The sequence below is a fragment of the Tupaia chinensis genome, unplaced genomic scaffold (assembly GCF_000334495.1).
Source record: "Tupaia chinensis unplaced genomic scaffold, TupChi_1.0 Scaffold000243_1, whole genome shotgun sequence".
NCBI lineage: Eukaryota > Metazoa > Chordata > Mammalia > Scandentia > Tupaiidae > Tupaia > Tupaia belangeri.
Window position 1 is genome coordinate 960,581 of NW_006159721.1, and position 14,418 is coordinate 974,998.

General features: G+C 38.6%; 1 protein-coding gene and 2 pseudogenes across 4 annotated transcripts in view; all 3 read left to right on the forward strand.

The window, feature by feature from the left end:
* Window positions 1-14,418, forward strand: part of LOC102502931 (toll-like receptor 13) — a 58,017-nt gene that overhangs the window by 33,215 nt on the left and 10,384 nt on the right. For 2 of the 4 annotated variants that reach the window (XM_027771970.1, XM_006148781.3), the window contains exon 2: window positions 12,078-12,275. The gene's annotated coding sequence lies outside the window, so the exon portion shown is untranslated. Of the gene's footprint in view, window positions 1-3,778; window positions 3,847-12,077; window positions 12,276-14,418 lie in introns of all 4 variants that reach the window. The other 2 variants (XM_027771969.1, XM_027771971.1) reach the window with 2 other exon arrangements.
* LOC102502069 (enhancer of rudimentary homolog pseudogene) lies at window positions 6,166-6,473 on the forward strand (annotated as a pseudogene).
* Window positions 10,981-11,319, forward strand: LOC102502499 (uncharacterized protein C8orf59 homolog; annotated as a pseudogene).

Sequence of the window (14,418 nt, forward strand, 5' to 3'; positions counted from 1 at the left end):
CCCGGGGTCAACCCTGGGTTTTTTTTTTTTTTTTTTTTTCAGTAAACCCTAACGCAAACTGAGTGTATTTTTTAAATATAATTATTTTATTTAACTGTTTATTTATTATTTATTTATTTGTTTATTTCAATTTGTCCAGAGAGGGACAGAGTGAGAGAGAGGGAGAGAGAGTGAGAAAGCAAGCCGCCAGGTCCAGGACTTGAACCACGGTCAGCCATGTGGGAATCCAGTGCCTTTAACCACCATGCCACCTGCTGGCCCCAACCCTGAGCTTTTTAATGGAGTGAGGAGAGGGAGAAAAAAGAGGTAGTTTTGACAAGGTCTTGCCATTCCACAATCCTCCCACCCCAGTTTCCAAGTTAGAGCTATAGATGTAAGTTGTCATGCCCTGTTGGGTGTGGGAATTACACCCAGGCCTTCTCTATGGCTCCAGCATCACACGGTAGCACAGTACTCTTTGTATCATTGTGCCTGGGCCACATCTTGAAATTTTAAAGCTAGCTCCCTTTGAAAACATTCTTTTTGGTGAGAAAGGTCTTTATTTTTATTTTTAATGATAATTTCTGATTTACATAAATAGTTGTGCAAATTTATGGGGCTCAGCATTTTCTCAAAATGTGTACATGGTATAATAGTTTATGACACAGTAGACACTTAAAAATTATTTAGCTAATGAAAAAAATTCTAGCCCTAAAGAACAAGTGCTGGCAAGGCTGTGGTGAAAAGGGAGGATTCTTACACTGTTGGTGACATTGTAAATTAGTACAACCTCTGTGGAAAACAATATGGAGGTTTTTCAAAAGCATATGAATAGAACTAACATATGAGACAATAATCCCTCTATTTGATATTTATCCAAAGGATAGGAAAACAGTCAGAAAGACACTTGTGCATACATGTTCATTAAAGTATCATTAACAACTGCTGGAGCATAGAACTACCCTAAGTGTCCAATAACTGATGACTAGGTTGAAAAACTATGGCACATATATACTATGGAATATTACTCTTCTATAAGAAACAATGAAACCCTATTGTTTGATTCAAAGTCAATGACTAAAGAAGACTTAATGCTGAGTGAAGTGAGCCATATTTTGAAAGATACACACTGTATATCTCCACTCAATATGTACTGAAAATCTGCACTCTATGGCAGAAATCAAAAGATCTGAAAATATGATAGTAGAGAGGATAAATGTAGATACCAGAGACTGTAAGTGAGGGGAGAGGGTAGTAGAGATTGGGTAGTGGAGGGTGGGTGTCAGGTGCAAAGGGAAGAAGCATTTAGCAGACAAAAAAAAATGTGAAGTTCTCTGTTGAAAAAATTATTATAGACATCATGATGGGCACTTTATGTAATAATGTGAATTTAATCTGAAAAATAAAAGTGGGACCAGCAGTTAGTGTAATGGCTATATCACTGGACTTCCATGTAGTCGACTGCGGTTCGAGTCCTGGACCCGGTGGCTTAAACTCACATCGGGCTCGTGTGCGTGTGTGCCCCAGATCCCGAGAAGAGAAAGGAGGAGAAGGGATTGCAGTGTGGCCAGCCCCCCTGGGGGGTGATTTCTCCTTCTGTCGGGCTGGCGAGTGCACGTGCCCTGTAGCAAAAAACCTCTCCAAAAAAAAAAACAAAAACAAAAACAAAACTAGAGCTATGTAAGACAAGTATGTACTAGCATATCCTGATTTTTGGTTCACTGTAGTTTGATTTTAGGGTCACTGTAGTTACATTTTTTTAAAGGTGCATAGGAATTTATTTTGTAGAGGAACATAGTAATTATATTATAAAATTCTATTAAGTATTTTGGCTATAAACTCCTGCCCCACTATAGAAAGTTCTTAATTATTTACAATCCTTATCTTATTTTTACTGCCACAAGTGAAAGGGGTTGTTTTTCTGCTTTGTCTCAACCCTTTTAAAGACTTCATGCATCACATTTCTGTGATAGGCCTGTAAAATCAAGTTGCACACTATTTACAATAGCCAAGATATGGAACCAGCCCAAGTGTCCATCAACAAATGAATGTATAAAAAAAAATGTGGTAAGGGAAAGTGAAATGCTATTCAGCCATAAGCTCTTAAGAAGGAAATCTTGTTATCTGAAACATGAATGAGCCTGAAGGACATTATGTTACATGAAATAAGCTGGGCACAGAAAGACACTATCACATGTTCTTACTCATATGGAATCTAAAAAAGTTGATCTCACAGAAGTAAAAAGTAGCATAATGGTTACCAGAGACTGAGGAGGAGAAGAAAGAGGAGAGGCTGGTTAATAGGTTGAAAATTACAGTTAGATAGGAGAAATAGGGACTAACAGGTGGTGTAGTTGCTAAGGTGCTAGACTCCCACATGGCCAACCACAGCTCAAGTGCCAGACCTGGTCACTTGAAACTCATGCTAGGTGTCTGTGCATATGTGCCTAAAATCCTGAGAGGCGAATGGAGGAGAGGGGACTGTGGCATGACCATCCCTCCAGGGGGGTGATTTCTCGCTTTCTGTCTCTCTGTCTCTCCGGAAGCATACGTGTCCTATAGCAAAAATCTCTCAAAAAATAAAATAAAATAGAAGCTAGGAGGAGTAAATGCTAGTGCTCCATTGCACAGTGATTATGATTAGTAGTAATATATCATATATTTCAAAATACTGAGAAGAGGGGATTTTGTATGTTATCATTGCAAATAAATGATAAATATTTGAGGTGATGTATCAAAACGTCACATTGTATCCCATAAATATGTGTAATTATTGTCCATTAAAAATAAAAACTTAATTAAAACAACAACAGGATTGGATCCATGGTTCAGCTACAATCAATTGTTCAAGAGAAGTTGGATCCTGCTGACAAGGGTACATGGGGGTGCAAAGGTGATCAGGCCCAGCATCTGCAGTGAGACACAGGTTCTTCTCCATAGCTCACAAAGAATTAGTGGTGTGGACACAGAGAGAGGATATCAAGCAGAGTTTATTAAGAGAGGGAAAGAACAAATCTCTCAAGCATGGAGCAGGTCCCAGAAAATGGATTGTTGAAGAGGAGCTGGAGTGGAGGCAGTGTTGTTGTTGGTGAGGTTATCTTGGTCAGGAAGGGCTTTGTCTGGAATTCTTCTAGGTGGGGCTTGCTTATGTGTTCCCCACCCCTCCATGGTGAGGGTCAAATGCTGGATGGATCCTATCTGCTATCTCAATGCATGACAACTGAAGTAAGAATCACCAGCCCAGCTAGCCTGAAACACACAGAGCATATGTTTGAATGCCCAAGATCTAGGGCACTGGAGGACTGGAGTTGCATGGCAACTGAGGTCTGAATCTTCAGCCCAGATAGCCTGAAATGCACAGAGTACATGCTTGAGTGCCCAAGATCTAGGGTGCTTTCGGAAGACTGGAGGAAAGGGATCATAGCATGACCAGATCCTGTTGAGGGTGTTCATCTGCTCTCTGGCCTCGTCTGCAGATGGCAAGAGGCAGGCTTTTCTTTTTCCCTCCTCTCCTCTCCCCTCCCCTCCCCTCCCCTCCCCTCTCTCCTCTCCTCTCCTCTCCTCTCCTCTCCTCTCTCTTCCTCCTCTCTCTCTTTCTTTCTCTCTCTCATCTCTATCTCTCATGTGAGCATGCAGTCAAGGTGCAAACACCAGTGCTATTTGGGCCTTTCAGATTCCTCTCAGTTTCCTCTTTCAACTGTGTGCTATCCACTCTCATCTCCCTGGTATGCCAAAGCTAGTTCCACACCTGCTTTGAGAAAGGTGGCTACCTTTAAGTTCTCTCCTTCTGTGGCTACAGGTCTCAGCTTCCTGTTCCAGTGTTGGCACTGGATGATCCTTTGATTGCAGTATCATCAGCAGTTGCAGGTAAAAGAAACCTTTTCCACCAGCCCCCCTCCATGGAACCTTTCCCAATAAGACTTGCCTCTTTCTTTCCCTTATTAGGGCAAAAAGTTTCGCTGTTTGGATGACTTTGGATGCTTACACTTAGGCCTACTTGATGATTGTTTTCCCTTATTTAAAAATTCCTGTAGAAAACAGGGATAGATTTTAGGGACCATATTGGTGTCTCTTATCATCTATGAGAGCAGAGAACACATTAATCTCGCAGTGTCATCTTGTCCCACCCAGTTTCCCTCAGCCAACCCACACTTGCACAACACCTGTTTTCTGCTACTACTGCTTCTTCTTCCTCTTCTACTTCTCTTCTTCCCCTCCTACTTTTCTGTATTTACTTTGACAATGAGTGTTACCTCCTTTGACCCATTTCCTTATTGCTGCCTTACAAGGTCAGAATACCTTAAGCACTGGCCACCTAGTACTGAATCAATCTATTTATCTAGGTCATAATGCCAAGGGATTGCCTTAGGATTGAAATTAAAACTGTCATCATATCATTATTATCCATCTTACCTGTCATAGACATGAACGTAAAATGTGAGCATAAACTCAGGATACCACCTTTTCTTTTTTAAAAGAGGTTTTATTATTCTTGCCTTAGGGCACGTGTGACAGAGAGAGAGAGAGAGAGGGGGGTAAAGTGAGAAATCACCCCCTGGGGGATGGCCATGCAGCATTCCTTTCTCCATTATCCTCTCAGGATCTTGGGCATGCATGCACATGTGCCTGGCATAAATTTTAAGCCACCAGGTCCAGGACTTGAACAGTGGTTGCCCATGTGGGATCCAATGATGTAACCACTACACCATCTTCTGATCCCATGGATACCAGCTCTTCTGAAGCACCCTAGAATGTAGAAAACCAAATAAGCATTCTTCCAATCAATTACTAAGACAGAGTAACACAAGTATCTCTTTGTTATAATCATTGCTACAAATGTTTCCTTGGTTCCTCTTTTGGAATTGAGAGGTAACAAAGTATAGTTGAAGGAGCATGATATTCTCAAAGGATTTAGACCTTGCCTTGAATCATTGATTGGTCAGGTATTAACTGTGCAATATTTGTGCAAGTATTGCTCTCTGAGCTTCTAGTTTCTCATAATTAAATGGGGTTAACACTATTTATCTTGTGAGTTTTGTAGTGAACCAATAAGCTAATTCCCGTGAAAATGCATAGCATACAGTAAGTGCTTGATATTTTCATGGTTTTGTATTTAGAACCAGTTTACCAATTCTGCAATAACTTGATCTCCTAGCTTTATTGTCCTTGTGCATCCTCTCTTGGTTCATGTATCTATTTTTCTATCTTTTTGTTTGTTTGTTTTCTGGTGAAACTCAACTGTACTCTAAATTTAAAAATTGAGAGTAAGACGGGCCAGTTGGTGGGATGGAGGTTAGGGTCACTGGATCCTACATGGCTCACTACATGGTTCAACCACAGGACCTGGAAGCTTGACCATCACACTGAGTGTATGTATATGCATGCCCAAAATAGAGGAGAATAGAGAAGAAGGGATGACAATATGGCCGTCTTCCTGGGGGTGGTCCCTGGGGGATGATATCTTTCTTTCTCTCTCTCTATCTCCAGTGAGCACACACACCCTATAGCAAAAACTTTAAGAAAATAAATGAATAAAAATTAGGAGCAAGAAAGAATTCTCCTGACTTAATACAGTTATAAAAACCTATAGCAAGCAACATAATTAATGGAAAACCTATAAATGCCTTCTCATTAACAAAAACATTCTTGGGCTGACCACACTGCCTAGTGGTAAGGGAGCTAGATCCCCAGATGGCTGACCATGATTCGAACCCTGGCCATGACAGACTGAGAAACACATTAGGTAGGCATGCCCCAAATTCCTATAGGATGGAGAAATGGAAGAGAAGGAATTGTGGCATAACTGTGCCCCATAAGGGGTGCTTTCTCTCTCTCCCTCTCTCTGTCTCTTCCTATGTGCACTTTTGCAAAAAACAATGTTTTTGAGAGATTTTTACTATAGGGCATGTGCACTCTCTGGAGAGACAGAGACAGAAAGCAAGAAATCACCTCCTGGAGGAATGGCCACACTGCAATCCCTTCTCTTCCATTCTACTCTTGGAATTTTGGGCATGCATGCACATGTGCCTGGCATGAGTTTTAGGCTGATTACATTGGAGTCCAGTGATGAAACCATTGTGCCTTCTGCTGGTCCTGCAAACTTTATCACTAAAAAAAAAAAAAGACATCTTCTTTCATATGCAGTGGTGGTGTCAGCAGCAGCTGCAGTGAACAGAGTCTGGCGCAATGTCTCACACCATTTTGCTGGTACAATCCACCAAGAGGCTAGAAGGCAGAATTTACACTGATTATGAATCTGTGAAGGAATGCATGGAAGGTGTTTGTAAAATGAAGAAAATCTGATGAATCCCAACAGTTCCTCCTTCACATACGATATCAGTCAGTTGTCTGATTTTATTGACGATCTTGTAGACCTCAGCTGCCTTGTTTACTGAGCTGATGATACCCAGACATACCAGTCGTATAACAAAGACTGGATTAAAGAGGAGCTCTACATGTTTCTTTGTCAGTGGGCCCCAAAAGCCAGGAAATAATTGAGCTGGAAGCATTTTAGGGGAATAGGGGTGGACTTGGAACACAGGTGTGTACAGTATACTGTAGTCAAAGTTTTTGTATCATAGTATCCTCTTTCCATTTTGTTACATTCTAGCCAAGATCAAATGTATTTGATGACATGTGAGGATCTTGCTCAATTTCAACCCCTGTTGTTCCCTTTCCCTTTTTTTCGTTTTTGTTTTTTTTTTTTTACTTAGACATTTTTATGATGATTTAGATGATGGTTTCTCCTTGTCAGTTAGTATTGGCTCCAGTCTTTCAAACTGCTCATATCTGCTTTATAACACTCACTGTACTAATCCTTCAAGATAGGGTGGAAAGTGATGACGCAGTTTAGTTATGCCCTCAAGATAAAGTCTCAGTGAAAAATAAATAAAATAAATAAAAGTTCTTTTAAAAAAAGGCATCTTCTTTCACCACTGTGGCTTAGTGTAGTATTAGAGGCTTTGGTCAATACCATAAGACCATCAAAAAAGAAAGACAAAAAAAGGTAAGAATTTAAATAAGAAAGATACAGCCTTCATTGCCTGCAGGTAATATAATTTTTAATAGACAAAACCTAATGAATAAGGAGTCACATTCTGAAAACTAATTAGAGAGTTCAGAAAGCTTGCTTCATTTATAAACAACAACAAAAACTCAAAAATTCTGGGACTTTTGCTTTATCAAACTAGAAAATAAAATAGGAAATAAGATATACCTCCTAAGGGGCTGGCAGGTGGTGTGGTGGTTAGGGGTCCTGAACTCCCACATGGCTGAATGTGGTTTGAGTTTCGGACCTGGCGGCTTGTTTTCTCATTTTCCCTCTCCCTCTCCTTCTCTCGCACTGTTTGTCTATGTCAAGTTAAAAAATAAGTAAATAAAAAAATAAAATTTATTTATTTTAATTTGACCAGAGATTGGCAGAGAGAGAGAGAGAGAGGAGGGAGGGAAAGTGAGAAAGCAAGCCACCAGGTCCAGGACTCGAACCGCAGTCGGCCATGTGGGAATCCAGCATCTTTAACCACCATGCCACCTGCTGGTCCCAAAATAAAATAATTCCTTTTTAAAAAAGATATACCTCCAAATAGCAAGATCTAAAAGGTATAGAAAACAACCTAAAAAAAAGAGAAAGCATAAAGTTTTACAGTGCATATTTTAATATTCTAAAAAATATAAAGAGATTTTTGACTAAAAAAAGATATACCAAGTCTATGTTTGGAACGATTTAACAAAGTAAGTGTGTCAATCCACCCCACATTAATTTGCACATTCAATGCAATCTGAAATCCAATTCCAACTAGATTTTAGGGAAAATTTGGTAGACTTACATTTATAATGGTAAACCTTTCATGAATAGCCAATCATTTTGAAAATAATCTTGAAAAAGTAGATCAAAGAGAAAGAATTCACCCTATTATAAGTTAAGACATATTTTAAAGCTATAATAATATAATGGCATTATACCCTTGTAAGAATTAATAAATAAAAGAACCAAAAAGAACACTCAGAAATACATCCAAGTATACATGGTGATTTGATATGTGATAAAGTTGCTCCTCAAAGCATTGGAAAAGCAACATTGTTTTAGTTTGTAGTGACAAAGTTCACTAATTAGAAAATGTAGATGGGCCCCTATCTTATATAATATACAAAATTTAGATGGTTTAGACATAAGTGAGAAAGGTAAAACTAAATGAACAGAATCAAATGTAATCTAAAGAGGCAACATTTAACAAAATCTTTTACTTATTTTTTTACATTTTCACACAAACATTTACTTTACATATCAAAAAATTTTTGCTCATTCTTCATAGTTCTTGACAGTTAATAAAAAACTTTCAAAATTTCAAATAATAAACAACATTCAAAATGTCAAAAAACTAAATTTTAAAGATGATGTTCGAAATATTTGTTATAATTTTGTGACTCTATAACAACAGCACACATAAACCTCAATTCAGCCCTGCCTACCAAGTATTCTGTAATATACCATCTGCTAGCAAAGATCAGTCTCTTTTTCTTCAGTCTTCCTCAAAATAATCCTCTGGTTGTGGTTGCTCTTTTGCAATCTCTACTGATTACAATGCTGGGCTGGAAAAGACCAGGTTATTTTATGATACAAATTCTTTCATTTAGCTTCTCTAATCCAGAATTGTTTATGGTGCCAGGTCATCTTTCCAAGAGCTTTTGTTGGCTTACTTGAGATCTACCTTAGTTCCATAGTTTTCTTGTTTAATCTTCAGGTATGACATTCCAGTCAAAGCCCTGTCCAATAATGAGTATTTCTAATTCCTGATTCAAGGCAACAGGTATTATTGAACTTATGCAAATAACCATTCTGCCACAAACTAAGAATACTCCCAAATATTTTCCAATTCCAGAGGGGTCAGGAAGGGAGAAAAGTTTATGTTTCCATTTAAAAAAATAAACAAAAAAGAAGAAAAAGCATTTTAACAAATTGCTGAACCTATCAACAACTCAAAAGAAAGCAAACTCTTTAAACTGGGAAAACAAAGCATAGTAAAGTAGAGTTTGAGGAAGGACATTACGGAGAATAATAGAGAGGCATAGCATTAATGGGACAAAGAAACGGGGTATTATCTGTTGAAGATAACTTTATAGTATCAACTGGACTGAGGAGAAATGCACACATGTTGGAATATTCACTTTGCAAGCTAAATAACATGGTTGAATGTATAAAAGAACTTGAAATAAAATTAAAAAAAGAAAAAAATAGTAACGTTTTACTCAAAAGTCATAAAATTCTATTTTACCAGTTCAGACTTATGTAATTAATCTTTCTTCTGTTGCATTTGCAGCATTATTATGGTATGATCTTTCTGTTTAAACTCTGGAAATTAACATTCAACATTATTACTGATATTTCTTGTCACTAGCATTAAGTTGGTCATTTTCTTGGTTGCTTTTTGTTCTCTTATTTCTGTATATGTGTCTTTAGTTTTTCTGGTAAAGCACTCCTTTCAAAACTTCTTGAAGAGCTGGTCTGGTGTTGGTAAATTCTTTTAGGCTTTATTTATCTGAGAAGGTTTTTTATTTTTTTTAATCTTTTCTTCCCACGTGAAGGATAATTTTGCCGGGTGTAGTATTCTTGGTTGAAATAGTTTTTCACTCAACACTGAATACATTTTCCCATTATTTCCTTGCCTGCATTGTTTCTGATGAGAAGTCTGATGTTAGCCTGATTGGATAACCTTTATACGTAACCTGACATTTCTCTCTTGCCAATTTTAGTATTTTGTCTTTGTGGATTTGGCCAGTCTGGCTATGATGTGCCTTGGAGAAGATCTTCTTGGGTTGATTCTATTTAGGGTCCTTTGTATTTCTTGGGACTGGATTATTGAATGCCTCTCTAGATTTGGAAAGTTTTCTTCCAGGATTTTATGGAATAGATTATCAATGTCCTTATTTATTTCTTCACCTTCTGGAATACCGATTATCCAGATGTTTGGGCACTTGATAGTATCTAATACTTCTTGTATAGTCTTTTTGTTTTTTGGGTTATTTTCTCAGTTTTTTGGGTTGTTTTTTCTAGGTTAGAGGTTTTTGCCTTCAACATCCGAGATTCAATCTTCTGCATGGACTAATCTGCTTTTAATATTTTCAAGGGATGTTTTGATGTCCTGCATTGCAGCCTTCATCTCTAACTGCTCCATTCTATTCTTTTTTATGGTATGGATTTCCTCTTTCAGATCATGCAAGAACTTCCTCACCTCCTGAAACTCATTGTCTCTTTTCTCCTGCATTTTCTGGAACTCATTGTCTCTCAGCTTTTATATCTCATTTAGTTTTGTCTCTATGAATATTGTCAATTCTCTATCAGACACTTCCACGAGTTCCACTGTACTGTCTGTGAATGATGAAGGATTGTCCTTTTCACTTGGAGAGATATTTTCTTGGTTTCTCATATTTCTTGTGCCTCTGTGGTGGTTTCTGGTCATTCAGTGACAAAATCTCTTCTCTACTTGTCTGAGTGTTTTGGGGGTTTAGGAGATGAGACTTAAAGCATAATTTTAGTTACCTTGGTCCCTGAACAGGCCAGGACACACCTCAGATTTAAAATGGCTTCTTGTCTGAGTGTTTCAGGGGTTTAGGAAATGAGGTTTAGGGGCAAGATGCAAAAATTTTTAAACAGGAATTAAAAAGCAAAATCATAAAACCAAAAATGATATGATGCTGGGCATAGTAGCACATACTTGTAATCCCAGCTACTTGAGAGGCTGAGGCAGGAGGTTTTTAAATTGGAAGGCAGCCTGGGAAATACAGTGAGAACATATCTCTTAAAAAATCTTTTTTAGATTAAAAAATTAAAAACAAGAGATAGTTTTTTAAAAATCATATTATGATTACAATTTTCTGGTTAACAAAGGGCATCATAGACAATGTTAAGTGATAGATGATAGAATATAATTAAGTCATTCAAACCAGTGCAGATGGCGTCACTTGGAACTTGAGGAGCTGTATGCAGGTATGTAAGGCCTGACAATGGCCAAGAACAAATTTAGAGGTCAAAAGTCCAGGAAAGTATTTCACATAGCTAGACAAAAAAACTTCTAGGCTAAGAACAAGACATAACCAGTTACTACAAATCTTAAGGCAAACGTTGTGAATGATGAAAAAATTAACAGAATGAATAAAGCTTTTGTAAACATACAAACAGAATTTGCCTACTTTTCAAGAGGCCTTTCTCTTGAACCTCTGCGGAAAGATCTTATTCCTCACTGGCATCATGAAAATAAACCTGTTAATTTTGATGAAACTATAAGATTCATGGCTCAGTTGTACTGCAGTGATGGTTTGTCAGATTACCCAAAATTTCAATAAATTAAATGTTTTATACAAAAATTAAATAAATATAACCAACGAGAAGTTAATATTCAGACTATGAAGTAATAATAAGTCACTGAAAAACAAAACAAAACAAAACAACCAAAATACATACATACATACATAGAATAGAAAAATGAAGATAGGAAAGGCAAACCCATCATTGGTGGTTAAGGTGGATAGATCCCACATGGCTGACACCATGGTTTGGGTCCTAGACCTGGTGACTTGAAAAACACGCTGGGTGCATGTATGTGTATGTCCAAAATCCTGACAGGATGGAGAAATGGAGAAGGGATTGTTGCATGACCATCCCCATTTAGGTGATATGTTTTCTCATTTTCTCACTCTTTGTGAATGCACATAGCCTCTAGCAAATGTTAAAAAACAAAGAACAAAAAACAAATAGAAAAAGAATATCAATTAGCAGGTTACTGAAAGAAAAGTCCAAATTGCTACCAAATATAAAGATTCCCCAAATCATTAATATTCAGATACCACATCAAGTTTGTGAAGTCTGTAAGTCCCTTCCTCTCTTTGCCTCCCCAATGTTTTTTTCTAATTCCTCCCCCTTCCTTCCCGCCTCTTTCTGATTCCCCATTCCTCCATTGGTTCAACACAGGTAAATTGGTTTCCCCTTCTTCCCTCCCCCACCTTCACAGATCAACTGTTCATCTCATGCTTCTTTTTCTTTTACTTTTGTACATGTTCAATATTTTTCTTTTTCTCTCTCTGTAATTTTGGTTTCTCTCTAGCTTCCAAATGGTGGTTAGTGCTCAAGCGAAAGAATGAAGAAAGAGGAGAAGGAGAGGAGGGGACGGGCAGGCAAAGAAGGAACACCTGCAAAAAAAGCAGTTTGACAGTTCAGCTGTTTGCAGACTAATAACACATTCTGTTACATGGCAGAAAAAGGAGGGAAGACTGAAAAGAAAAGAGAGGAAGAAGAAAAAAAGGTGGGTATTTAAATAGCATTTTATTGCCAACAAAGTCAATGAAGTTTGACTCCATGGTCCAGCAGTAATGCTAAGTTGAAGAGAAGCCGGATCTCTCATGATTACCATGAATTGAATCCTCAGCCTTGGTCAGCTTGCAACACTCTGGGAATGTATGGGAGTGTCTAGGATACAAAGGGCTAGAGGAGTGAGAAGAGGGAGTGCAGCATGATGAGATCTTTTTTTTTTTAATTATTATTTTTTTTTTGGAAAAGTTTTTGCTACAGGGTTCGTGCACTCACCAGAAAGACAGAGAGAGACAGAGAGAGAAAGCTAGAAATCACCCCCTGGGTGGATGGCCATGTTGCAATCCCTTCTCCTCCATTCTCCTCTTGGGATCTTGGGCATGCACACACACACGCCCGGCTTGAGTTTTAACCACCGTGTCCGGGACTCGAACCTTGGTCGACTACATGGGAGTCCAGTGACACAGCTATTACACTAACTGTTGGTCCCTGGCATGACGAGATCTTGTGGAGGATGTTCATATCTACCTCTTTTTCTCTGTCTCATGTGCATGAGCTCTATCAAGAATAAAGAAAAAAATTTAAAGTCCATTAAAAAATTGAATTAAGGTATAAGTTTATTTAAAATAAATAAATACAAGACTATGAGACATGGGACCAGCAGTTAGAGTAGTGGCTATGTCGCTGTACTCCCATGTAGTCGACCAGGGTTCGAGTCCCAGACCCGGTGGCTTAAACTCATGCTGGGCACGTGTGCGTGTGTGCCCAAGATCCCAAGAGGAGAATGGAGGAGAAGGGATTGCGGCGTGGCCAGCCCCCCGGGGGGTGATTTCTCGCTTTCCGTCTGTCTGTCTGTCTCTCTCTCTCTCTGTCTTTCTGGCGAGCGCACACGCCCTATAGCAAAAACCTCTCCAAAAGAAAAAAAAAAGAAAAAAAAAAGACTATGAGACATCACTTTAATACTACCAGAATTGCAAAGAAAAATTAAAAATACACCATGACTTTCTAATGGCCCAATATAGTGCCAGTTTCTGTAATGATATTGATTTTGTGATTTTTTTAGAATTATAGTGCTAGGAAAAAAAAAGAATTACAGTGCTAGAAAACATATCATATATTGGGCCAGCCTCATAGTTTAGTAATTAAGGGAGCTGGGTCCCACATCACTGATTGTGACTGGAATCCTGGCCTTGGTGACCTAAAAAACACACTGAGCATGTGTGTGTGCATGCCTCAAATCCCAATAGGATGGAAAGATAGTGAAGGAATTGCAGCTGGACAGCACCCATGGGGGGTGCTTTCTTTTCTCCCTTTGTGTCTTTTTATGTCTCTCTCTGGTAAGCATGTGTGCTCTCTGGCAATTAAAAAGAAAAAATATCATGTATCTTTGTGCACATATGAAAATATATACAAAGGGAAGAAAACAACCCAATTCAGGACCAGCAGATGGTGTAATGATTATGTTACTAGACTCCTACGTAGTTGACTGAGGTTCAAGTCCCGAACCTTGCAGCTTAAAACTCATGCTGGGCATGTATATGTGCATGCCCAAAATCCCGAGAGGAGAATGGAGGAGAAGGTATTGTGGTGTGATCTTCCCCCTGGAAGGGTGATTTCTTACTTTCTGTCTCTCTGTGTCTCTGTCTCTCTGGTGAGCACAAGCGCCCTATAGCAAAAGTCTCTCTCTTAAAAAAAAAAAAAAGAAAGGAAAGGAAAGAGAACAACCAGTTCAACGATGTTGTTTCTCTCTTTCCTCTGTGTCTACCAGTGCTCTTGACACAAGGGCTAGAAAACCCACACAAAGATGGTAAGCTGATGTGGGCATGGAGATAAGGGGATAAAAAGAGAATACATTTTTATTGAATTTCACAGTGTACAAACATTTTCTGTTGTCTTGATGAATTGTCATAACTTTATGAGGGAGTAGTATTTACTATCCCATTGTATGGATAAGAAAATAGGTTCAGGGCTAGCAGGTGGCATGGAGTTGAGGCACTGGATTCCACATGCCTGGCTGCACAGTTTGAGTTCTGGACCCAGTGGCTTGAAAATCATGCTGGGTGTCAATGTGTGCATATCCAAAATCTTGAGAGGAGACCAGAGGAAAAGGGACTGTGATGTGGCCAACCCCAATGGGG